This window comes from Macaca mulatta, chromosome 7, assembly GCF_049350105.2.
Source record: "Macaca mulatta isolate MMU2019108-1 chromosome 7, T2T-MMU8v2.0, whole genome shotgun sequence".
Lineage (NCBI taxonomy): Eukaryota > Metazoa > Chordata > Mammalia > Primates > Cercopithecidae > Macaca > Macaca mulatta.
This window is the reverse complement of record NC_133412.1, coordinates 121,072,976-121,100,836: the sequence shown is the minus strand read 5'-3', so window position 1 is coordinate 121,100,836 and position 27,861 is coordinate 121,072,976.

Sequence of the window (27,861 nt, the reverse complement as noted above, 5' to 3'; positions counted from 1 at the left end):
CAGAACTGGAATTTAACCTGTCAATCAGCCTTTGCATTATTTGCTCTTAGCAGTCTATATTGTTACATTCATATCTTCTCTTGAGTCAGTAACCGTATATTTTTACTCTGACCTGTCTTTAATATCACTCTGTTTCTCTCTTCCACTCTCTTTTATGGAAATTTATTTCCATAAAATTTATCTTGTTCTTGCCCTCATAGTTGTGCATGTTTGTGCTGATATAAATTTTCTCCCCAACTACTAATTTATCTTGCCTCCTAAAAATCAATTGAGGTAAATGATATACATATGCATTCACAAAATAGAAGCAAAATGATGTACATATGCACCAAAAAAATAGAAGCAAAATGAAGAACTTAAGTGAACACGTAGTGATGATGGAGCTTAAATATGAGCAAATAAAAAATCACATAATCATAAATAATGCTAATACAGAGAAAAAAATGATAAGCATGGGGTTACAGCAAGCATCATAGAGGTAATAGAAAAAAAAATCTCCAAATGCAAAACACGTCTTGCCATTTCAAAATATTAAACATAATAACATAATTTTAAATTTAATTACAAAACCTAATTCTAATCCTTTACTGTTTTGAAATAAGGAGTAGCACTTAATTTTAATTGGATTTAGTTTAAATAAGATATAATCATCAAGTAATAGCTTATGTTTATAGTACATATTCATCATGTTATTCATTTTAAAATAGAATTCTTTTATTTCATATGTCTTACACTATTTTTGTATTTCCTAACAATGGTACTTTTCATGTTTATCTCAGGAGGAAACAAATTTACATTTTAAATATGAAATGATACGTGCCCTTATGAAATAACACTCATAATATAAGTATTATTTATTTTTGATTTACTATTTCACACACATAAATATATATTATTATAATCTTTAATGAAAATAAATGTGTATCAAAGGCCTACTATATTCCAGATACTTTGCTAGCTACTGTGATTTGGAGAAAAAGTAAGATTCCGGATCTACTCCAGGAAGCTTAATATCCAGTAGAGAAGATTAGCTTTAAGAATAAAATATTTCAATAAAAAGAACAAAATATCCTGAGGAAATCCCCAAGTGAAGGAAAAGAATAGTGATTATAAGCTATCAGGGAATGATTACAGGAGAATTAATCATTCAAGCTAGGTGTGATTATTTTAAAAGCTTTTAGAAAGGAGAGATCACGAAGTTGAAGAAAAAATCATTTCCAGTGGAGAGAAATGCTTAAGTACAGGACAGTGACTGAAAAATTAAGCATATTTTCAGCCTAACCAAACTCATCTTCTTCTGGAGTATACTGTACACCAAGTATAATAGTAAAAAGTAAGCCATGAACAACAGCGTGGTGGCAACTCAGGTAGATTATTGAATGTTAGTTGAACAGTTTGACTTCCTTGTTGAAAAGCTGAATGTCACTCCTTCAGAAAATGTACGATGTCATCAGCCTATGGGCTAAATTTAGGGTAAGAGAAAATAATGCAAAGAGACCAATAAGAAAGCCATTGAAATAGTGAATGTAGAGTATACTATGCACTTGAATTCTTACAGTATCTTTGTGAATATAAAGCAGGGGAAATATGTAAGAAACATTTGCTGTGTCCTGTTCATGATCATTCATAGAGATTACATAGAATAGGCTCACACATTTCCTCTCAAAGGCATTTATTATTTGACTAGATGACTTTCTACATCCTTTATGAGAACCTTTATGAGTAAGTAGTTTGTATTTACTAATGTAACAGTAAAGAAAAATAGGATAAGAAAAGAGAGTAAACTGTTTTGGTTACTGTGGCTTTATAGTATAGTTTGAAGTTGAGTAGTGTTATGCCTCTGGCTTTGTTCGTTTTTAGGATTGTTTTGGCTGTTCAGGCTCTTTTTGGTTCCATATACATTTTAGAAAAGTTTTTTCTAATTCTGTGAAGAATGATGTAGTTTGATAGGAATAACATTGAATCTGTAAATTGCTTTGGGGAGTATCGCTATTTCTATGATAGCTATTTTTTAGTTCATTAGCATGGAATGTTTTTCTTTTTTCTTTTTATTTTTAGTTCTGGGGTACATGTACAATAGGTGCAGGTTTGTTGCATAGGTAAATGTGTGCCATGGTGGTTTGCTGCATCTATCAACTGATCACCTAGGTATTAAGCCCAGCATGAATTAGCTATTTTTCCCAATGCTCTCCCTCCCTCAGCCCCCCAAAAGGCCCCAGTGTGTGTTGTTCACCACCCTGTGTCCATGTGTTCTCATTGTTCAGCTCCCACTCATAAGTGAGAGCTGTTTGGTTTTCTGTTCCTGCATTAGTTTCCTGAGGATTACGGCTTCCAGCTTCATCCACAACCCTGCAAAGGACACAAACTCATTCCTTTTTATGAATGCATAGTATCCCATGCTGTATATGTACTACATTTTCTTTATCCAGTCTATTGTTGATGGGCATTTGGGTTGATTCCATCTCTTTTTTACTGTGAATAGTGCTGCAGTGAATATATGCTTGCACGTATCTTTGTCATAGAATGATTTATATTACTTTGGGTATATAACCAGAAATGGGATTGCTGGGTCAAATGGTATTTCTTTTTCTAGATTTACGAGGAACTGCCACACCATCTTCCATGATGATTGAACTAATTTAAATTCCCACCAACAGTCTAAAAGTGTTCCTATTTCTCCACAACCTCTCCAGGAACTGTTGTTTCTTAACTTTTTAATAATGGTCTTTCTGACTGGCATGAGATGGTATCTCATTGTGGTTTTCATTTGCATTTCTCTAATGATCAGTGATGTTGAGCTTTTTAAAATATGTTTGTTGGCTGCATGAATGTGTTCTTTTGAGAAGTGTCTGTTCATGTCCCTTGCCTACTTTTTAATGGGGTTGCTTGTTTTTTACTTGTAAACTTGTTTGAGCTCCTTGTAGATTCTGGATATTAGCCCTTTGTCAGATTCATAGATTGCAAAAATTTTCTCCCATTCTGTAGATACCCTGTTGACTCTGATGATAGTTTCTTTTGCTGTGCAGAAGCTCTTCAGTTTAATTAGATCCCATTTGTCAATTTTTGCTTTTGTTGCAATTGCTTTTGGTGATTTTATCATGAAATATTTGCTCATGCCAATGTCCTGAATGGTATTACCTAGATTTTCTTCTGGGATTTTTATACTTTGGGGTTTTACATTCAAGTCTTTAATTCATCTTCAGTTAATTTTTGTATAAGTTGTGAGGAAGGGTTCCAGTTTCACTTTTCTGCATATGGATAGCCAGTTCTCCCAGCACCATTTATTAAATAGGGAATCCTTTCCCCATTGTTTGTTTTTGTCTGATTTGTTAATGATCAGATGGTTGTAGATTAGCAATCTTATTTCTGAGTTCTCTATTCTGTTCTATTGGTGTATATATCTGTTTTTCTACCAGTATCATACTGTTTTGGTTATTGTAGCCTTATAGCATAGTTTGAAGTCCCGTAGCGTGATGCCTCCAGCTATGTTCTTTTTGCTTAGGGTTGTCTTGGCTATATGAGCTGTTTTTTGGTTCCATATGAATTTTAAAATAGTTCTTTTTCTAATTCCTTGAAGAATATCAATGGTAATTTAATGGTAATAGCATTGAATCTATAAATTACTGTGGGCAATATGGCCATTTTTATGATATTTATTCTTCCTATCCATGAGCATGGAATATTTTCCATTTGTTTGTGTCCTCTCTGGTTTCCTTGAACAGTGGTTTGTAGTTTTCCTTGAAGAGGTCCTTCACTTTCCTTGTTAACTGTATTCTAGGAGTTTATTCTCTTTGTAGTAATTGTCAATGGGAGTCCATTCACTATTTGGTTCTCTGCTTCTCTGTTTTGGGGTGCAGGAATGCTTGTGACTTCTGCATGTTGATTTAGTATTCTGAGACTTTGTTGGAGTTGCTTATCCACTAAAGGAGCTTTTGGGCTGAGACAATGGAGTTTTCCAGATATAGGATCATGTCATCTACAAAAAATACAATTTTATTTCTTCCCTTCCTATTTGAATATGCTTTATTTCTTTCTCTTGCCAGATTGCCCTGGCCAGAATTTCCAATACTATGTTGAATAGGAGTGGCAAGAGAGAGTATCCTTGTATTATGCCGGATTTCAAGGGGAATGCTTCTAGCTTTTGCCCATTCAGTATGATATTAGCTATAGGTTTGTCAAAAATGGCTCTTATTATTTTGAGGTAGGTTCCTTCAATACCTAGTCTACTGAGAGTTTTTAACACAAAGAGATGTTGAATTTTCTTGAAGGCCTTTCCTGCGTCTGTTGAGATAATCATGTGGTTTTGTCATTGGTTCTGTTTATGAGATGAATTACATTTATTGATTTGCATATGGTGAACCACCTTGAATCCCGGGAATTAAGCCAACTTGATCATAGTGGATAAGCATTTTGATGTGCTACTGGTTTCAGTTTGCCAGTATTTAATTAATAATTTTTGCATTGATGTTCATCAGGAATATTGGCCTGAAGATGTCTTTATTTTGTTGTATCTCTGCCTGGTTTGGGTATCAGGATGATGCCGGCATCATAGAGTAAGTTAGGGAGGAGTCCTTCCTTTTCAGTTGATTGGAATAGTTTCAGAAGAAGTGTTATCAGCCCTTCTTTGTATTTCTGGTAGAATTCAGCTGTAAATCCATCTGGTCCTGGGCTTTGTTTGGTTGGTAGGCTGCTTATCACTGCCTCAATTTCAGAATTCATTATCGGTCTATTCAGGAATTCAAGTTCTTCCTGGTTTAGTTTTGGGAGGGTGTATGTGTTCAGGAATTTATCCATTTCTTCTGTGTCTTCTAGTTTATTTGCATAGAGTTGTTTATAGTATTTTCTAATGGCTATTTGTATTTCTGCGGGGTCAGTGGTAATATTCCTTTTATCATTTTTTATTGTGTCTATTTGATTCTTCTCTCTTTTCTTCCTTATTAGTCTAGTTAGAAGTCAATCTATTTTATTAATGTTTTTCAAATACCAGCTCCTGGATTCATTGATTTTTTTAAAGAGTCTTTCATGTTTCTATCTTCTTCAGTTCCCCTCCGATCTTGGTTATTTCTTATCTTCTGCTAGCTTTGGGATTTATTTGCTCTTGGTTGTCTAGTTCTTTTAGTTGTGATGCTAGGGTGTCAACTGAGATCTTTCTAGCTTTTTGATGTGGGCATTTAGGGCTGTAAATTTCCCTCTTAACACTGCTTTAGCTGCATCCCAGAGATCCTGGTATGTTGTCTATTTTCATTTTCATTGGTTTCAAAGAACTTCTTGATTTCTGCCTCAATTTTATTATTTACTCAGGAGTCGTTCAGAAACAGGTTGTTCAACTTCCATGTAGTGGTGTGGTTTTGAGTGAGTTTCCTACTCTTGAGTTCTAATCTGACTGCACTGTTGTCTGAGATATCTTTTGTTATTATTTCAATTCTTTTGCATTTGCTGAGGAGTGATTTACTTCCAATTATGTGATCAGTTTTAGAGTAAGTGCCATGTGGCACCAGGAGGAATGTATATTCTGTTGTTTTGGGGTGGAAATATCTGTAGGTATCTATCGGGTCCACTTGATCCCGAGCTGATTTCAGTTCTTGAATATCTTTGTTAATTTTCTGTCTTGATGATCTGTCTAATATTGACAGTAGAATGTTAAACTCTTCCACTACTATTGTATGGAAGTCTAAGTCTTTTTGTAGGTTTCTAAGAACTTGTTTTATGAATCTAACTGCTCCTGTATTGGGTGCATATATATTTAAGATAGTTAGCTCTTCTTGTTGAATTGACCCTTTACCAGTATGTCTTTTATGATCTTTGTTGGTTAAAAGTCTATTTTGTCAGAAACTACGATGGCAAACCTTGTTTTTGTCTGTTTTCCATTTTCTTGATATATTTTCCTCCATCCTTTTGTTTTCAGTCTATACGTGTCTTTGCATATGTGACATAGGTATCTTGAATGGCACACTCATGGGTTTTGACTCTTTATCCATCTTGCCACTGGGTTACTGTAGTTGTAATTGGGGCAATTACAATTACTGTGTAATTGTAATTTTGGGCAAATGTAACTGGGGCATTTAGCCCATTTATATTGAATGCTAATATTGCTATGTATGAATTTGATTCTGACATCATGATGCTAGTTGGTTATTTTGCAGACATGTTTATGTTTTTGCTTCACAGTGTCATTGGTCTGTGTATTTCAGTGTTTTTTTTTGTTTGTTTGTTTTGTTTTGTTTTGTTTTTTTGTAGTGACTAGTAACAGTTTTTTCCTTTCCATATTTAGTATTTCCTTCATGAGCTCTTACAAGGCAGGCCTGGTGGTGATGAATTCCCTCAGCATTTGCTTGTCTGAAAAAAAAATGATTTATCTTCATCTATGAAGCTTAGTTTTGCCAGATATGAAATTCCAGGTTGGAAAGTCTTTTCTTTAAGAATGTTGAAAATTGGCTCCTAATCTTTTCCGGCCTGTAGGGTTTCTGTGGCTTCTATTATTAGTCTGATGGGCTTCCCTTTATAGGTCACCTAGTCCTTGTCTCTAGCTGCCCTTAACATTATTTTCTTCATTTCAACCTTGGAGTATCTTATGATTACGTGTCTTGGGATTTTTCTTCTCGTGGAGTATTTTACCAGAGTTCTCTGGATTTCCTGAATTTGAATATTGTCCTGTTTTTCTAGGTTGTGGAAGTTCTCCTGGATGATATCCCGAAGCATGTTTTCCAACTTGGTTCTGTTCTCCCTGTCTCTTCCAGGTATCCCTATCAGTCTTAGGTTCAGTCTTTTAATATAATCCCATACTTCTCAGAGGTTTTGTTGATTCCTTTTCATTATTTTTTCTCTAATCTTGTTTGACTTATTTCAGCAACATAGTCTTCAAGTTCTGATATCTTTTCTTCTGCTTGGTCTTTTTCGCTATTGGTACTTGTGTTTGCATTTTGAAGTTCTCGTGTTGTGTTTTTCAGCTCCATCTGATCATTTAAGTTCCTCTTTAAACTGGTTATTCTGGTTAACAGCTCCTGTAACATTTTATCATGGTTCTTAACTTCTTTGTAGTGAGTTAGAACATCATCCTTTAGCTTGGCAAAGTTCGTTGTCACCCATCTTCTGAAGCTTGCTTTTGTCAGTTCTTACATCTCAGCCTCATCCCCATTCTAAGTTCAGCTGAAGACTTGTTGCGATCTTTTGGAGGAGAAGAGGTCACTCTGACTCTTTGAGTTTTCAGAATTTTTGTGTTTATTCTTTGTCATCTTCATGGGTTTATCTACCTTTGATCTTTGAGGCTGCTGACTTTTGGATGGGTTTTTGTGGTGTCTTTGATATTGTTGCTTTCTGCTGTTTTCTTTTAGCAGTCAGGACCCTCTTCTATAGCACTGCTGTGGTTTGCTTGGGGTCCACTCCAGCCCCTATTCACCTGGGTCTCTCCCATCCCTGGAGATATCACCTGTGGAGGCTGCAGACCAGCAAAAAGGGCAGCCTGCTCCTTCTTCTGGGAGCTCTTTCCCAGCAGGCCTGATGCCAGCTGGAACATTCTTGTATGAGGTGTCTGGAGACTCATGTTGGGAGATCTCACTCAGTCAGGAGGAGTGGGATCAGAAATCCACTTAAATAAGCAGTCTATCTGCCTCTTGGCAGGGTGGGTATGCTGCACTAAGGGAAATCCCCCTCTTCTGGGCTGTCCTGACTCTCCAGACCTAGCAGGCAGAAAAGACTAAGATCACTGATCCAGGATACTGCAGCCAGCCCTCCTGCCAGGGGCTCCTCTCAAGATTATCAGTGTTCTATCCATAAACCCCTGACTGGGGATGCTGAGATTCCCACAGGGAGGTCCCACCCAGTGAGGAGTGGATCAGGGTCCCACCCCATCTCACTGGCACCAGTGGCAAGGGAAAGCAGCCACTGGAGCTATGGTGATGGTGGCCATCCCTCCCCCCAGGGAACTCGGTCTTCTTAAGCAGTTTCTAGTCAGCTGTGCTGGCCTGTGGTGATACCAAACTAGTGGATTTTAGCTTGTGGAGTTCCTTGAGAGGGAGGCTGCTTGTCTCCCTGTCTTCAGCCTCCTTCCCACAAGAGTGGATGGGTCTCCTGCCTCATGGGAATTCCCAGAGCCAAAGTATGCAAGAGTATTCTTGTGTCTCAGTGCCTGCTCAAAGTGGCCACCCATATGAGCAGTCTACCTGAGCAGCCACCATGATTCTCCACAGCTTTGTGCTTGGGAACCAAGGCTCTGGTAGCGTGGCTCAGGAGGTGACCTCCTAATCCACAGGTGGCAAGGATCTCTGGGAAAAATCTGGTTTGCAGGGAGAGGAAGCACAATTCCTCACCATCTCCCTTGGCTGGGGGAGAGAGTTCCCTATATCACCTGCAGTTCCTGGGTGGCATCTTACTCCACCCTGTTTTTGCTCACTCTCAGTGGGCCACACCAACCACCTAGTCAGTCCTAATAAGAGAGCTTTGGTACCTCAATTGAAGATGCAGAGTGCACTCACAGTTTTTTGCTTCTTAGTGGGAGCTGCAGAATGGAGCTTCCTCTATTTGAACATCTTGGCTCCACCAAATGTTTTCCATTTGTTTGTGTTGCCTCTGATTTCTTTTAGCAGTGTTTTGTAATTCTCCTTGTAGAGATCTTTCACTTCCTTGGTTAGGTGAATTTCCTAGGTATTTCATTTTCTTTGTGGTTCTTTTAAGTGGGATTTTATTCCTGATTTCACTCTCAACCTAAACGTTGATGCTGTATAGAAACACTACTGGTGTTTGTATATTGATTTTGTGTCTTGAAACTTTGTTAAAGCTGTTTAACAGTTTTAGGAGCCTTCTGGCAGAGTCTATAGGACTTTCTGAGTATAGAATCACATCGTCAGCAAAGAGTGATAGTTTGATTTCTTTTTTTCCTATTTGGATACCTTTTATTTATTTATCTTCCCTGATTGCTTTGGCTATGATTTCTAGTACTATTTTGAAAAAGAATGTGAGAATAGGCATAAAAACAGACACCTAGACCCAAAAAAAAAGAACAGAAAACTCAGAAATAAAGCTCCACAACAACAAACATCTGATTTTTGACAAGGCTGACAAAAGCAATGAGAAAAGAACTTTCTATTCAAGAAATGCTGCTGAGATAACTAGCTAGGACCCCTACTTTTCACCACATACAAAAATTATCTCAAGATGTATCCAAGATTTAAAGGGTAGGCCTCAAATTATAAAAATCCTGGAAAACAACCTAGGAAATACTCTTCTTGACACCAGCTTTGGCAAATAATTATCAACAAAGTCCACAAAATCTATTTTTAAAAAAACAGACAAGTGGAACCTAATTAAACTAAAGAGCTTCTGTACAACAAAAGAAACTATCAACAGAGCAGACAGACAAGCTACAGAATGGGAAAAGATTCTCAAACTTCACATCCAACAAAGTCTAACATCCAGAATCTATAGGAAGCTTAAACAAATCAACAAACACAAAACACATAACCCCATTAAAAAATGGGCAAAGGACATGAACAAACACTTCTCAAAAGGAGACCTACATGTGGCCAACAAACATATGAAAAAATGCTCAACATCACTAATGATCAGAGAAATGTAAATCAAAACCACAAAGAGGAACCATTAAGTAGTCAATAGACAACAGACACTGGTGAGGCTGCATATAAACTGCTGGTGGGAATGTAAATTAGTCCAGTCACAGTGGAAAGCATTTTGGAGATTTCTTAAAGAAATTAAAACAGAGCTACTATTGGACCCAGGGATCTCATTTTTGGGCATATACCCAAATGAAAATAAATCCCTCTACCAAAAAAACACATGCACTTGTATGTTCGTCACTGCACTATTCACAATAACAATGACATGGGATCAACCCAGGTGCCCATCAATGGTAGATTGGATAAAGAAAATGTGATACATATACACTGTGGAATACTACACAGCCACAAAAAAGGATAAAATTATGTTCTTTGTAACATTGTGGATGGATCTGGAGGCCATAATCCTAAGTGAATTAACATAGAAAACCAAATACCATATGTTCTCACTTATAAGTGAAAACTAAACATTGAGCATACATGGACATAAATATGGAAACAATAAACACCACAGACTACTTGAGGGTGGAGGAAGGGAGGGGGAATATGTTGAAAAACTACCTATCAGGTACTGTGCTCACCTTTTGGTGATAGGATCCATACCCCAAACCACAGCATCATGCAATATTCCCATGTAATAAATCTGCATGTGTGCCACCGTATCTAAAATAAAAGTGGAAATTTGAAAAAGAAAAGAAAAAAAAGAGCAAACTTTTAGGAATGAGGAGCAGGGTAAAGCAAAGGAATAATTGTTAAAAACGAGAATTATGGAATTTACCCAATAACTGAAGAGTTCCCTGCAAAAAAGGGAAAAACTGCGCTATCCAGGGGCTCTACATTAATAGAGGTTTACCCGCACCCTCTGGCATTGAAAGTAGAGCAGCCTGAAAGATGCCACAGCAGTCTGTACAATTCCATCCAGACCTTCTGTCCCTCTGTAGAACTGACACCTCACATTTTCACAACTAGCAACCTTGAGCCCCCATACCCTACATGAGCCCCACGGCTTGTTTTGGCCCTGTATGCCTGCTCTCAAAACCCATCCAAAGTTATTTTTTCCGACATCTCTTATCTTTCAGCATTTAAGTATTTGTGGTTTTCATGATACCAGTCATCATAGTGGTGAATGCTTTGTTCTTAACAAGTTTTGTTAAGATACACTTAGCAAAGCAAACTTATATCCTTTAAAACACAAAAAGGATTGAAAACAGTATTTAGCATAGTTACTAACTTAGCACATTCTTGACAAACAGACACATTTATATTTCTCAGAAGGGCAGTATGTGAGAGTTTAAAACCAAGTATAGAAAAAAATTTTGAAAAGCACAGTACTATTTTTTATTTACCTATGCAAATTTGTTTACAATTTTACCTATTGTTTCAGACTTACCTATGTAAATTTTTTAAATGACCCTAAATTTTAATGTTTATGGAAAATTTGTTCTCATTTTATTATACTAATAGTAATATGATGTTTGTAACTGTTTAGTCATTAGACACTATTGGTTGATGACCAGTCTGCAAATAAATGTGAAAAACTATAGTGCTGCTTAAAGATGTCAATAACTAAGAGAATATCATATGCCGGGGTCTGTAATCCCAGCACTTTGGGAGGCTGAGGAGGGTGGATCACAAGGTCAGGAGATGGAGATCACCTTGGCTAACATGGTGAAACCCCGTCTCTACTAAAAATACAAAAAATTAACTGGGCACGGCGGATGCCTGTAGTCCCAGCTACTCAGGAGGCTGAGACAGGAGAATGGTGTGAACCCGGGAGGTGGAGCTTGCAGTGAGCCGAGATCATGCCACTGCACTCCAGCCTGGACCACAGAGCGAAACTCTGTCTCAAATAAAAAAAAAAAATAGAGAGAACAGCATACAAACTAGACTTATGATAAATACATACTATGGTTCCTTTCAAAAATAATTTATTTTAATTACTCATTGATAATTCAAGAGTATTTAACTTCCCTTTATTATGGAAATAGACAATCAGAATATTTTCCTAATTTTGTAAACATCTAATTTATCCTTAAGTAAAAATCTACTATCCCCAATTGCATTATTATATAATACAGTTTTAGAAAATCAAATGACACAATAAATATAACCTTATTCCTTAAAAATAGTTGCAATATATTTTATTATTGCCAAAAGTATAAAATTTAATTGCAGATATTATGACAGATGAAAATAGCATGTGGCAAAAGATAATTCATTTTGGTCAAAAAGTACTTCCTCATAGGAAATGAAAGACCAATGCAGAGGTTCTATCCACCAAGAGGGATATATTTGCTCAAAGAATAGAAGTTAAAGAACAATAATTTACACACTGGTTTTCATTCATTATCAACTATAAATTTATAAGAATTGAGAAAGAATGGGAAGCAGAAGGTATGAATTGTACATAACCAATATAGACAAAACAGAATAGAATAAAATAGTAATGTTTTTAAAAAGAGATTAACATACCTTAGAGCACGCTATTTTTCTCAGAATTTTACACACATAGTACAAAATAGCATACTATTTCTCTCAGAATTTTACATACACTCTACATAGTAGTTTAAGTAGAAACAAAAATAAAATGATTCTTCCAAATAGTTGTACCAAACCAATCTTTAAATTTTGTGATTCTTATTTTCCTATGATACAGTCCAGGACATTGAACTATTAGTTTGGTGCAAAAGTAAACAGGAAAAATTGCAATTGCTTTTGCTTCAACCTAATATATATAAAATAATTTGATAGATAAATTTGCTAAATTCTGTTGACAATTAAAATTACATAGAACGGAGATTTTCCGTATGAGAACTGCAGGTAAAATAATTTAATTAATTATTTCACCTTCCAGTATTAAAATCCTGAGAAAATCTATTAATTCTATTTTTCTACCTTTTTGAGTTTATCGAATCTATGGGGTTCATATAATTTTACTCTCTAGAAATGAGCCGGAAAGGAGAAAGTAATATGTAATTTTTGAAAGTGAACTATAATTAGAAAAATTGTTTATATAATGACGTTTAAAACTAGCATAATAATAAAGATTGGTGCCAAAAGGGCTGACTAGAAGCAGCTACTGTCTGCCGCTCTCACGGAGAGGAGATACAGTGGCCAGTAAACACCAGCTCTTCAATGGTCTCACCCTGGAGGAAACCTTAGGATTCATTAAGCCAGGATTCAATTCCTGGCTTAGGGAATGAGTTCTTTATCTTCTCTCTGTCTGTGTATTTATATATGGTGTATGTGCGATATAAAAAAAGCTTTAATTGGTTTAAAAATAATAAGTGCTTAAATCAAATATTTTGGCAGAAAAGTAGAAAGTGTAAAGCCTTTTGGTTCACATGATGTAGGTAATCTTTGGGAAATCGAATCAGTTTTACATGCAAGGTGTGTAAATAAAGTTAAGTCTTTTTGGTAAAAGATAGTAAGAAGTCATGGGAATGTGAAATTTTTTACCTAGTTTAGAGGATTAAGGATTGCTTTAAGTTAAATAAGGTAAAGCTGAAGGTTTAGGCTAGTTGAGGAAGGTTTGTAAAAAATTAATCTTGTTAAAAAATTTTTTGTGTTAAAATATTGGCTAAAGTCAAAGGGGCATTATTCAGTTTTTCTGTAAATTAAATATTGAAATAAAAGCAGAACAGGTTTTTCTTAAAGCAAAAACCTGCTTATAATCTGCTCTTTAACAACAAATGGAAAGGGTTATAAAATGTTTATGAGAAATTTACCTTATGGTCAAACATTAAAATTGGGTAGAAATGTCTATAAGATTTAAGAATTGGGTGTGACATCAATAATGCACAAATGTAAAGGTGAAATTTGGCTTATTTGGTATAAAAATCATACAGAAAACGTTGTCAAATATAAAGCAATGTTTGGCTTTCTTTGGGCTATATTTGTATTATAAATACATTATTGGTATGCATTCCAAAATTATGAGAAACTCCTGTAATCCTGATATGACTTAGTGTATGTTATTGTTATATAAAATTATTGTATGCCACAGAGGTAAGCAATTTTTTTTTGTCAATTATGTTTTTGATTATGGCTGTCCTAAGACATTTTGTCATCCACAAACAATTGTCTTGTTTTGGTCTACCTGATTTCTCCAGAATTTGAAACTAGTTGTATTTTTAACTTACTGCAGTGTAGTTATTTGCATACGTGAAATAAGAATCTGTTTTCTTTTGCAACAGAGCACAATTGGGGAAACTGGTTATTTTACCAAGGCTTTGATTGGAATGGTGTGCTTTCCTTTAAGGCATCAAACTTGACTTGCAAAGCCAATGAAAGCCCCTTGAGCAAGCTGGCCTCATACCTTTTCTACACAGTCTCTCTGCAGAGTTCCTGACCTCTGAAAAGTAAAGAATGTTGCCTTCTGACCGACTGAGGAACCCTAGGGACCTCAAGAGGAGAGGAATGCATCCAATTTGTGTAGGTATTTTTTGGGTACAAACCCATGGCTGGGCTCGGCTTTAAAAAAAAAAAAAGTCTTATCTGAGATTCCTTCTATAGAACAAAGTTACATCAAAGCCAATTTAAAAAGCCTGTGTGAAAAATAATTACTCTTGCTGCATTTTATACAGATAATTAGGCCAAGTATAACAAAGCAAATTGGTATTACCATGATTTGTCTTTGGTAAAAACGAGAAGCTGGAGAAAGAAAAATCATGTTTCAAGAACAATATGGTACACCGGTTATTAAATTCTAGTGGTCTTTAAGCTTGTTTCTGCAATTTAGACTAACCCTGCTTATTCCTATGAACCAACCGGTGATCTCTGACTGCTGCTCAGAAGAAACAAGGGATGAGTAATGTAAAAATCTTGGGGTATGTACTAGAATCCGCTAGCAACCCCACATCAGCTTGGTTTCAACCGTTGCCCAGTTCATGGAAACCTTCTAATTTAGTTAACTTGAGATAATTTTACTAATTTTGTTTTACTGTTTTGGAATATATAGCTGTTGTACTTTTGTGTAGGAATGCAGGATAAGTTTACTAAATGTTCTCTTAAATTAAATACTTATTAATCTTCCAGATATTACCTTTTGTTAGAACTCACAGTTATGAATGGCCCTCACCATATCGATGCTTTGTAATTAAGTTCCCCTCCACCTGAACACAGGAGACACTAATAGTTGGGCAGGAATATTACCACGCCTATTCAGCATGAAGAAGTTACAGAAGATGAATCTTCATCCCTCTGCCACTGTTAAGATTAAGGGTTCTCTTATAAAAGAGAGTAGGGAAATGTCAGAGGCATTTGAATCAGAGCATCTTCATCTTGAATAGAAGCTGAGTAAAATGAGGCTGAGACCTACTGGGCTACATTCCCAGACAGTTAAGGCATTCTAAGTCACAGGATGAGATAGAAGGTCAGCACAAGATACAGGACATAAAGACCTTGCTGATAAAACAGGTTGCAGTGAAGAAGACAGAAAATACCCACCAAAACCAAGATGATGATGTGAGTGGCCTCTGGTCACCCTCACTTCTACACTCCCACCAGTGCCATGACTGTTTACAATGCCATGGCAACATCAGGAAGTTACCCCATATGGTCTAAAAAGGGGAGGCATGAATAATTCACCCCATGTTTAGTATATAATCAAGAAATAACCATAGAAATGGGCAACCAGCAGCCCTCTGGGCTGCTCTGCCTATGGAATAGCCATTCTTTTGTTTCTTTACTTCTCTGATAAACTTGCTTTCACTTTATTCTGTGGACTCAACTCAGATCCTTTTATGTGTGAGGTCCAAGAACCCTCTCTTGGGGTCTGGACACCACAGATGCCATAGGATAAGGAACCCAGTCTCTCTTTCATGTGTGCACCCATCCCCTATTCTTCACCAGGCAGGGCCCTGACTCTGGCTGCAGTGCAGCAGCCCCATCCCTGGCTGAACATTCCCATTGGCAGCACCTCTGCCTTTCTCTAGGGTAGAGCTCTCAGAGGCAACTGAGAGTTCTGCCACTACTACTGCATTGGTACTGCCCTCACTGCCCTTGGACAGGAGGAAGAACAAAGCCTGAGTGCTTTACTCACACCTAAAGCACACCACACCTGCCTTATGGAGAAGAGGACAGTCTATCTTCCTTGTGAGCCTCCCACACCGCTTGCTCATCACCAGGCAATGCCCCCTGGCTTGGGCCCACAATGCAACCACTGTACCGTGGGTTGATTGTTGCCATTGGCAGTGGCTCTGCGTTTCTCTGGGGTGGAGCCCTAAAAGACAAGTGAAAGGCCCTCTGTCACTGCCACGGCCATGGATCCTTCCCCTCTGCCCCAAAGCTGGAGAGGAAATAAAAAGCCTCAGCTCACCCCAGGGCTGTGGTATGCAGCCCAGGAATGCCAAATCAAAATCTGTGGTGAACACTTGAGTGGGAGAGGAGCCCACACTATCAGAGCACTGAGAGGAAGCACAGCTGCAAATGCGAGGAAATGGAGGAGCTGCATGGCTGAGCAAGATCCCACTACACTTTAGTACCCTCTATAAGAGCAAATCCCAAATTTCAAAACCAAATATACTTTGCTGATATACTCCACCCCTGTGAAGCCAAGGACAGGAGTTAGATCACAAATAAAGACCCTGCACAATCGCTTGACCCTCTGAAAACATCCAGAAACGAAGTCAACTGACTATACTTAAATTATACCACAACGGAAGGAACATCAACCCACACAGATGAGAAAGAACCAGCACAAAAATGCTGGTAACTCTAAAAGGTAGAGTGTCTTCTTATGTTCAGGCAACGACACTGGCTCTCCGGCAATGTTATTTAAACAGAAGAAAATGACTGAAATGACAGACATAGAATTCAGAATCTGAATGACAATGAAGAGCACTAAGATTCAGGGGAAAGTTGAAACCCATTCAAAGGAGTCTAAGGAATCCAGGAAAACAATCTAAGAGATGAAAGACAAAATAGCCATTTTAAGAAAGACCTAATCTGAGCCAATAGAGCTGGAAAACTCACTACAACAATTTCATAATAAGATTGGAAGTATTAACAATAGAATAGACCAAGCTGAGGAAAGAATCCTAGAATTCAAAGACAAGATTTTTAAATTAATTTAGTCAGACAAAAATAAAGAAAAAAGAATTTAAAAAAATGAATAAAACCTCCAAGATATATGGGATTACATAAAGACCAACTCAACAACCCTTTGGCATCCCTGTAAGAGACGGAAACAGAGCAAGCAACTTTGAAAACATACTTGAGGATATTGTCCAAGAAACCTCACTAGAGAGGTCAACCTACAATTCAGGAAATTCAGAGAACCCCTGTGAAATACTGTACAAGACAACCATCCCACAGACACATAATCATCATATTCTCCAAGGTCAATGCATATAAAAAAAATTAAAGGCAGCTAGTTAGAAGGGGCAGGTCACCAAAAAGGGAACCCTTCCAGCTAACTACAGATTTTTCAGCAGAAACCCTATAAGCCAGAAGATACTGAGTCCCTATATTCAACATTCTTAAGGAAAAAAAATTTCTACCAAGAATTTATATCCATCCAAACTAAGCTTCTAGAGCAAAGGAGAAATACAATTATTTTCAGACAAGCAAATGCTAAGGGAATTCATTACCACCAGGCCTGCCTTACGAGAGGTCCTGAAGGGAATGCTTTCATGCAAATGAAAGACCATTATTGACCACCACAAAAACACAAGTACATAGATGATCAACACTATAAAGCAAATACACAATCAAGTCTACATAACAACCAGCTGATAAAAGGAAAACACACCTGAATTAAATTTAAAGGAGATTAATTGAGCAATTAATGATTCACAAATCAAGCAGCCTCCTGTGTCACAGTAGGCTCAGAGACTCCAGCTCAGAGACTCAGCTTGAGACTCCACCAAATGGTGGAAGAAGATTTATGGACAAAAAAGGAAAGTGGCATGATTTTAAATGAGATACAGAAATAGCTCAATTGGTTACAGGTTGACTTTTGTCTATTTGAACATGGCTGAAACAGTTGGCTATATTTGATTGGCCAATGCTCAGTGACTGGCACAAGTGTAGGCTATGGTCTGTTTATACCATCACTTGTTATAATTCACAACAATGTACAGAAAAACCTTTAGGCTGAACTTAAAATATGTAAGGAGGCAGCTTTAGGCTAAACTTGACTTAGCAATTCCCTCCTTTTGGTCATCTTCTTTGACAAATTGACCAAAACTTTAGTCACCGATGTCATCAACACATTTATAAATGGACTTATTTGACCTTGAGGCACACTGGGAAACAGTAGAACAGTGGGTTTTGCAAGGTAGAAACAAGGACTAAGTAGAGGGTACCTCCTTATGCTGGAATATCTTGTTTACATGAGAAAGACAAAACCTGGTCTGTTCTAGGATCTGTTTCCTTAACGTCTTAGTTTGATTATGTCACATTTAGCATCAGCAACTCCATTTTGTTTTTGTCTGGTCTATTGGGGCCCAGTGCGTGAGTTCAGTCCAAAACAATGGCCTCCTGCCATTTGGTTGAACAACTGCCTTCTTTTGGTCAGATTCTCACTTAGGTGAGCGTGTGACCAATCTTGGTGCCTTAGTGCCACTCTTGGTTACTACCATTCTGAGTTTCCAGTCTCAGCATGTTCATTCATAGGTTACTGTGTCCTCATGGTCACACATTTCTTTCAGCTCTTGTCGCTCCAGTTGAAGAGAGAGCATTTGACATTCTAGAGATGGCTGATGCAAACATTCAAAACGTTTGAGAGAATACAGTGTACCAGGGAGACTACTGTTATGACTATCAGAAGGATAATACCAAGAGTTTGGATTATGCTTCTTACCCAGGGTCCCCATGAACCAAACCACCTAAAATCAAATAAATCAAAGAATAAGCTAGATAAAGAATCTACTAACTTAACTAAACAGTTTTTCATTAATCCCCTACAACTGAATCTCTGTAATACCCGATGTGATGTATTTCTCCATAGGCAACAACTGCCAGTAGCTGTACAGATACTTTCCTGTTTAGCTAGTAAGCAATCTGGAGCAATTCTATTATTTAGCATAACTTCTTTCACAAGAGAATTTAAAGTCTGTTGTATAACCATAGCCTTTATAGTAGAATCTACCACAGAGCTTATCATAAGGGGTACATTTTTAATTATCACCTCTTTTACTCCAAACCATGGAAAAAAGGATCAAACAAATGATGCCTCTCTAGAAGAGGAAAGGCCTCCTGGCAACGTTCTCTTTAACCCATGATGTGGGTTAACAAGAGTGAACCAGTATTCAGTTTCTGGTATAAGGTATAAGGCAACATATGTTCCAGTAAAGTTTCTCACCTACATTAGGCCTTCATCTTCGGTTAAGGTATTAGATTATCCATGTATAAGGCTGGCTGCAAAATCATTCACAAAGAAAATTATACCTTATGAGTGCACACAATAGGCCCCCTTTTCAATTCTTTTGTTCATAGAGGCATTAGCAAGGGGAAAGTTTTCAAATATAAGTCTCATGATAGTGGAGAAGCTTGTATGCATACTAAAAAAATCTAAAAGAAATGGATAAATTCCTAGAAAAATACAAACAACTGATACTGAATCAGAAAGAAATTGTACCACAGATCAATAAATAGTTCCAAAATTGAATCAGTATTAAAAAACCCACCGACCAGAAAAACCTCCAGACCAAATGGATTCACAGCCAAATTCTACCAGATGAATAAAGAGGAGCTGGTACCAGTCCTACTTCAAGTATTCTAAAAACCCAAGGAGGAGGCACTCCTCCTTAACTCATTCTGAGGCCGGCATTATTCTGATACCAAAACCTGGCAAAGACATCATGAAAAAAGAAAACTTCAAACCAATAACCCTGATGAATATAGATGCAAACATCCTAAACAAAACACTAGCAAACCAAATCCAGCAGCATATTAAAAGCTAATCAGCCACAATCAAGTAGGCTTTATTCCTGGGATGCAAGGTTGTTTCAACACACACAGATTAATCCCAATGTGATTTATTACATAAACAGAACTAAAAACAAAACCACATGATCATCTTAATAAACACAGAAAAGGCTTTTGATAAAATTCAGTATTCCTTCATATTAAAAACCCTCAACAAACTAGGCATCAAAGGCACATTCCTCAAAATAATAGGAAATATCTTCAACAAACCCACAGCCAACATCATACTTAATGGGCAAAAACTGAAAGCATTCCACTTGAGAACCAAAACAAGACAAAAATGCCCCCTCTCATCACTCATATTCAATATTGTACTAGAAGTCCTAGCCCAGGCAAAGACTTCATGATGAAGTCTCCAAAATCAATTGCAATAAAAACAAAAATTGGCAAATGAGACCTAATTAAACTAAAGAGCTTCTGCACAGCCAAAGAAACTATCAACAGAGTAAACACATGACCTACAGAATGGGAGAAAACATTTGCAAACTATGCATCTGACAGTGGTCTGATATCTAGAATATATAAGAAACTCAAAGAAATCAACAAGGAAAAAAACAAAAACAAACAAAAAATAACCTCATTAGAAAATAGTCAAAGGACATGAATAGACACCTCTCAAAAGAAGACAAACACATGGCCAAAAAGCATATGAAAAAATTCTCAATTTCACTAATCACTAGGGAAATGCGAATTAAAACCACAATGAGATATCATCTTACACCAGAATGGCTATTATCAAAAAGCCAAAAAATAACAGATGTTGATGACGTTGCAGAGAAATGAGGATGCTTATACACTACTAGTGGGAATGTAAATTAGTTCAGTCACTATGGAAAGGAGTCTAGAGATTTCTCAAAGAGCTTAAAATAGAACTACCATTAGACCCTGCAATCCCATTACTGGGTATATGCCCAAAGAAATATAAATTGTTCTACCATAAAGACATATGCATACATATGTTCATCACTGCCCTTTTCACAACAGCAATGACATGAAATCAACCTAGATGCTCATCAGCGGTGGACTAGATAAAGAAAACCTGGCACATATTTACAATGGAGTACTATGCAGGTATTTTTTTAAAAAATAATATCATGCCCTTTGCAACAACATGAATGGAGCTCGAAGCCACTATCTTAAATGTATTAATGCAGGAACAGAAAACTAAATACTGCATGATGGAGCTAAACATTGAGTACACAAACACACAAAGATGGGAACAATAGACACGGGTGCCTAGTTGAGAGTAGAGGATGACAGGAAGAAGATGATTTAAAAAACTACCTATTAGGTGTTATGCTGATTACCTGTGTGACAAAATTACCAGTACACCAAATTCCTACTACACACAATTTACCACACAACAAACATGCACATGTATCCCTTGAACCTAAAATAAAAGTTAAAAGAAAAAAAATAAAATTAAAATAGCAAATACTAGCCACTAATAGAATATCTTACAAATAATTAAAGAATAAAATAGAAAAAGATTTTATAAATACAGTCAAAGGGAGTAAATGCAATGAATATTAAAAAGGCAAATACATTAAATAATAGAGAAAGTTCTCAGATTGGTCTAAATATTAAATCTATACACATCGTATAAGAGCAGACCTAACCATTATAGGATTATATCACTATGAAACAAAACGGAATGAGATACTTAATGCAAATAAATTCATGATGATACCTCCATAAGATATACTCATTGAAATTATGTTATTGAAGATGTAAGGTTATAGGAAAACTTGAAATAGAATAGGTAAAACAGATATTCTAAAAATTATACATTATATATGGGCCGGGTGCAGTGGCTCACGCCTGTAATCCCAGCATTTTAGGAGGCTGAGGCAGGCGAATCACCAGGTCAGGAGATCGAGACCATCCTGGTCAACATGGTGAAACCCCGTCTCTACTAAAAATGCAAAAATTAACTGGGCATGGTGGTCCTCACATGTAGTCCCAGCTACATGGCACACTGACACAGGAGAATCGCTTGGGCGGAGGTTGCAGTGAACCGAGATCACGCCACTGCACTCCAGCCTGGTGACAGAGCGAGACTCTGTCTCAAAAAAAAAAATTATACATTATGTATATAGATATTTCATTATATAAAAATATTTACTTACATATTAGAGATGGTTAAATATAGAGACATATAATGATATATTTATAACAACAAAACCAGCAAAGATACACACCAAAATATTAATGGTAATACTATCTGAATAGTCATAATATCTGAATTATGTGATCGGTGATAATCTTCAAATTTTTGGTAGTTTTCAAACTGTGCCTCAAAGTTTGTTTTTATAAAAGAGGAAAAGGCATGAAAAACACAAGTTTCCTTGTTTCCTTTTGTTAAAAAAAGAACAAAATGACTAATTATTTGAAGAAAGAATTATATCATTATTACCTGAACTCAAAATTCACTGACATTATTTTGTTTTGTAGAAAAACATGACCTAATATTGAAACAATTTGAAAGAAACAAAATTACATGTTGTCATTTTGCCACAAATTTTTGTTTCTGAATGTTTGGAAAATTTGGATTCCATAATATATATTGAATTAACTGAACCCTGTAACTTGATCAAGATCTCTAGAAATCATATAATCATGTTGAGATTTGAATTTTGATTTGAGGAACTGAATTTGCCTTGAAGATCTCTTCCTGCTTCAGATAGAGTTCCCATGTGAAAGATCATCAAAAAATATAGTAATAATAATCACGTTATAAAGTATAATTTAATACAGACCACCTCTTTCAGAATTGCCTATACTCAAAAGATAAGTCATGTATGAACACTAATGTTTGAGGACCATTACTTGAGAGTTTCCAAAGGTCTTGCCACTCCATTGTCTTACTGAAGAACTCTAATTTTATTTAGTTGTCCTAAAATATTTTTAGAGGGCTTTTTCAGAAAACTTGGCAGGGCCTCCAAATAGATTTGGAAATGAATCTCATTAAAAGATACAGATCACAATTATCTAAATAGATTTTACTGCCGACACTAGTCCTTTTGTGCCTTTTGTTGATGTTTTGATGTTATTTGGAAGCTCTTCTAGGATTCAGAGCATCAATCAGCGTACAGGTGATTCTAAGTTTTTAACTATGGAAATATATCCCCCCCCCAAAAAAAAATCTTCTATATGCCTTCTTATATTTGTACAAAGGAATAGTCACTGTAAATGAAGAAATTTCTGTGACAGAAATTTTAACAAAAGAGCCTCCTAATAGTTCACTATTTCTTCACTATCTCCTTAAAGCAAATTGTCGAGAGTAGATATGTGGCATGCTTGTCTATTCCAGATAAATTGGAAGGAAGTTTAATGTAGTCTTTGTACCCAAACTTCTTTGAAGTCTTCTATTTTCAGAGAATATGGAAAACTCATATGGGCATTTGGCTCCTACCTCCAAGACAATCCTAGATATACAACATAAATAAAAAGACACTGATGGATCAAAAAACAAAATGTAAAATTATGAACTTTTGGCAAAGAAGAAAGTCATTGTTTCTCCATGTGTGTGAAAATGGGCAGTTCAGATAAGTTCATTGGACATCCTAGATGGGGAATGCTTGGGGGATCTTTTCTCTTCCCTATTTACTAGGCAGGTCAGTGCCTCCTTAAAACTGGAAAGGTAGCTGTGATAGTCAATTTTATATATCAACTTGGCCAGGTCATCGTAACCAGTTATTTAATCAAACCAAACCTACTAGGTGTTGCTGGGAAAGTATTTTATACATGTAGTTAAGATCTACAATTATTTGACATTAACTGAAGGAGATTATCCTCAATAATGTGGGTGAGGATCATCCAATCAGTTGAAAGGTTTAAGAGGAAAACTTGAGGTTTCCCATAGAAGAAGAAATTTTGCCTCAAGACTACAGCATTAACTGCTGCCTATTTTCAGTATATCTGACTGCCTTAAGAATTTTGACTTGCCAGCCCATACAACCTCATAAGCCCACAACCACATGAGCCATTTCCTTATACTAAATATCTCTCTGCTTGACCCTTTATATATAAAGTTTTTATATAGTTTTAACATTTTATATATACACAAAAGATTTAAAAATTCAAGTTTTATATAATCTTCTATATATGTATACAAGATAAAAACAATCCAGAAAGATTTATCAATATGCACACATACATCTAGGTAAATTATAAATTATAGTGAAATTCAAGCAAGAGTATCTAAAATACCATGACATTTCCCAAAGCTTCTAGAGAAAGCTTCTGCCCTAAATGAGCAAGCAACCGATTGACATGAGGAATCACTTACACTGCAGGCAAAAAAACCAGTGTTACATAGTTTTCAAGTGATTAAGGAAAAATAAATAAATAAATGCCAGAATTTTATACTGGCAAACTAGTTTTAAATAAACATATAAAATTATTTTTAATAACACAAAAAGTCTCAAAAGTTTTACAACAAAAGAACCTAAGAACATAATTGAAATTATAAATGGAGGAAATAACCAAAAAAGGATGGTGATAAATCTAAGAGGATGCTCAAACATAAATTGTGCGTAAGGGTCAGTGAATAGCTTACTGAATTATGCTATTATCTAAATGTATAATAAACAAAAAATATTCAAAAGAATACGCAACTAAATAAAACAATACCAAATGATGGTTTTGGAGGTTGGAGTACTGAGGGAACAATCAGGAAATGAATATATGCCAGGCATTTTGACAGGAAGGAAATTTTCATTATGTCAAGAAAGTAACAGAGAAAAATGTTTCAAATGACCTTTATAAATGAGATGTTAAGTGAAGTGCAAAAAGTCAAACATAAAATTTGCATATGTACAGAAGAATATCGTATCTATTCATTGATTAAAATAAATGTAAATAAGTTAAATTCACTTACCAAAAGAGAAACCCTGATAATTTGTAAAAACAAGATCCAGCGTTATGTAACAACAAAGAACACATTTTGAAAGAGGACAGTGGTAGATAAAGAAAGGTTGATAGTAAAGGAATGGAAGAAGATATGCAAAGATAACCTAAGGAAAGCAAAAGTATAACTTTTAACACTAGGTGAAACAAAATTTATTTTAATGGAATTGTTTATTATTTATAATTGCTAAAACATCATAAAGGACCAATAATGTAAGAGGCCACTAAATATAAAACTTTTATAAGTAAACATTGGAGAAAATCTTTGTGATCTTGGTGGCACAATTTTCTTTGACAGGTCATAGGAATCACTAATCACCAAATTAAAAATTTAGAGTATATTAAGAACTTCTGCAATTCAGTTAAAATAATAAACAAATACTTTCAATAAAACAAATAGGCCACATCTTAAATGGACACGTCAAAAGAAAAAAATATAAGAATGGCCAGTAAGAATATGAAATATTGCCCAACATCATTAGTAATCAAGAAAATCAGCTAAAACTACAATAAGATGCTACATCAAATCCACTAAAATGGCTAAAATTAAAAAGATTGATAACACCAAATGTTAGCAATGATTAGCAGCAACCAGACTCTTACATTTATGTAAAATATCCTAATATTTTTTAAAACAGTAATTAAACAACTATTATATGACTGGGCAATTCCTCTCCTATATATTTACACAAGAATTATTTTTAATATATAAAAAGAAGACTTTAAAAAGATGTTCATAGTAGCTTTATTCATATTGACTCTAAATGAAAAGAGCTTAAATGTCAATCAATAAGAGAATGAATAACAAAACTGTGGTGCATTCATTTAATTAATACTATCTAGCAATAAATGGAACAATTTACTAATATATACAACAATATACATGATTCTCAAAAAAGTATATTGAACAAAAGATGTAAATATAAAAATTAACATACTGTATAATATATCTTTGTGTGTCTACTACCTCAAGTGACATATTAACAACTTCAGACAGGAGAAGAACAATCTTATCAGATAGGGAAGGGTTGTTTCTGCTGACAAGAAAGGCTGAGTGGAACTTAGACTTCAGATACTGAGAAAGCACCACATATCAATTCTGAGAGTCCCACTCTTTTCCAACAGATATCCTAAATTTAAATAAGATATTTTCAGAAGCAATCAATTCAACTTATTTTGTAATTTGGCAACCCAAAGAATCAGACTCTTTTCCTGATTCTTCGTATAATAGCATTGTGCCTTCAAGAGACAGATTCTACTAAGAGGCAACATGGATCTCTCATCCTCTGACAATTCATTGAGGAAGAATTTTAGGCCCTACTCTAATCATTTTATTTTTTCTATAAGAGTGCTAAGTAAGTGGAAAAGAGCCTAACACACAGTCTTATATTACATGTTACATGATAAGCACTTTATTCTAAGCAACTACTAACAACTACACATAAAAATATAAGTACCTCTTTCACAACTATGGACTATGTGCTGGGGCATTGTCTTGTTCTCTGATATTTAATTCTAGGATCTATCTAGAAAGATATTTATTACTTTCAAACCCAACCAGATCAATTTAGCAATTTAGGCCTTCTCTTTTCTTGAGATCCTCTGGCCTTCCATATCTCTGTGTAATATTTAATCTATCCATCTGTGTTCTGTACCAAAAAAAGATAATCCCTTCTAGCTGATTTAGGGATTTATTTCAAGGTAGTAAGTAGTTTAAAGGATTTCTGAAAGGGCTGATGAAACATAATAGAGTGTGAGTTGGTAGGAATGCACCAAAAGCCACCCCACAGAATTTGATCTTCAACTGTTGCTCTAACCCAGATCAGGAGGTTGCCTGACAAGTTGGGAAGCCACTTCTACGGTATTCTCTGCTACAATGAATCCTTTCATTAGATGAATTAAATTATATATGATTGCTAAATGGCATAAAAAGAACATAGTGTATAACTGCATTGGTTTATAAGAAAGTTTCTCAGTTTGTTCACATTTTATACTAAGTAATAACATCTGAAGGCACAGTACACTAATACAGTCTATGCAGCAAACACCAATAGTTGTCACGTTCTCCCTAAACATGATATCCATTCACCATCACCTTTCTCCTGGGCCCAGTTTGCCAAGTACCGTTGGAGGTGTTTAATATGCAGTTTGAACTGTATTAGAGTTTGAATTTCCTATTTGATTATGTCAGATTGGCCAAAACATAGGGGATATGCATTTTATTTCACCTAGAGATAGGAGAGGTTTATGGAAAGCCCAAGACCTGAAGTGAGAACAAAATTATTTGCCTTTTGATTGAACCTTACTGCATACATCTCATTCAACAAACCATTTAACTTCAATGATAGGCTTTCCAACTCTTCACTTGTCTCTGATATAATTATACAACTATAGCCATAGCTTCATTATTGGCAAGGTGTACTTGCCCTCATCTTGCCACTGAACTTGAGCATGGAATTTCTCTGGCTAATGAGAAGTTAGTGTAAATTACTTAAGCAGAGTCTCAAAATGTATTTGTGGAGTTCAGTTTGCCTTCTTCAACCCTGGTGATTCACCATGAGAAGAAAATGACCCCAGCAAGCCACTGGTCTTCTACCTGGATCACAGAATAAGATGCATGGAGATGGGCACATGCACTGGATGATTGCTCAACCCAGAAGATTGAGCATCATAAGGAGCATACCTGAATCCAATCTGTAGTGTACAGTTGGAAGCCTGGAGTCTAGATGTTAGAGTACATCCTTGACCAGCCACAATGCAGTAACCCCATGGCCATGAGTATGAAAATCAATTGCTACTGTTTTATACCACTGATTTTTAGGGTGACTTGTTACACAGCATTACTGTAGCAATAGCTGACTGATACACATTAATATTTTAATTATAGCTTAGCCAAACTAACATATTTTAGACAAGACATGGTTGAAAGATGTTAAAACTATTATCGAAGAAATAATTAGAAAATGATAATTTTTATAATTGAAATAAAATATATATTAAGATTTTAGCACACATCTAACAATACATTTTTTTTAACCTTGCAAAAATCTTTCTTACTGTTGCAGAATATTTCTTTTTGTTGTTAGTTTAAGGCTAGTTGAAAGCATATTCATAGAGGGGGAAAATCAAATCTAAACTAATAGAAGTAGGTCTATGGAGGAAATTCAATGTTTGCTAGAATGAATTTTATCAAAAATAGTCTAAGTAGAACTCATTAATTACATCAATTATGAAAAACATTTATGAAATACAAATATGTGTAAATTCCATGTATAAATTAAATTTCAGATATTATCTCATTTGGTCCCTATTGTAATGTTAAGAAATTCTTTTTTAATAATTATTCCTCTTTTACAGATAAGAAGACCAAAGTAAAGTTTCTTGTTGAAAATATTTATAAACAAAATTTACTTAGTAACTATTTAAATAAAATGTGCTTGTAATAAGT